Source organism: Sinocyclocheilus grahami, unplaced genomic scaffold, assembly GCF_001515645.1.
Source record: "Sinocyclocheilus grahami isolate Dianchi unplaced genomic scaffold, SAMN03320097.WGS_v1.1 scaffold178.1, whole genome shotgun sequence".
Classification (NCBI taxonomy): Eukaryota; Metazoa; Chordata; class Actinopteri; order Cypriniformes; family Cyprinidae; genus Sinocyclocheilus; species Sinocyclocheilus grahami.
The window spans coordinates 1,364,507-1,364,885 of NW_015505357.1; positions in this window are offsets into that span (position 1 = coordinate 1,364,507).

Genomic DNA, 379 nt, shown 5'->3' on the forward strand with positions numbered 1-379 from the left:
TTATCCACAAGAATAGACTGGAAAACAGCAAAAATTATGATCAGGGAATGCAATAACTGATACAATTATAGTATACCTTCAATAGCTAAAAGCATATGCCAAATCCAGCGCAGTTTGCATCAGATGGTCAGTGAAGAGACTGTGGGTGGTCTGTCTGAAGCTGAGACTGGTATTTTGGTAGAAACTATGGTTATCATGGTTCATTTATCATCAGCACAGTAGAAGGTTTGTTCTTGGATGTGCTCAAAAAGTGGGAATGTTTTGGAGTGTGGTGTAAGTGAGAATGTATGATCACATGTGATAAGCCAACAGCATGACTTCAGTTAAACACCCACCAGCTCTTTCTCCAAGTTCTAGTGTCATTTCTCTCTCTACCTCT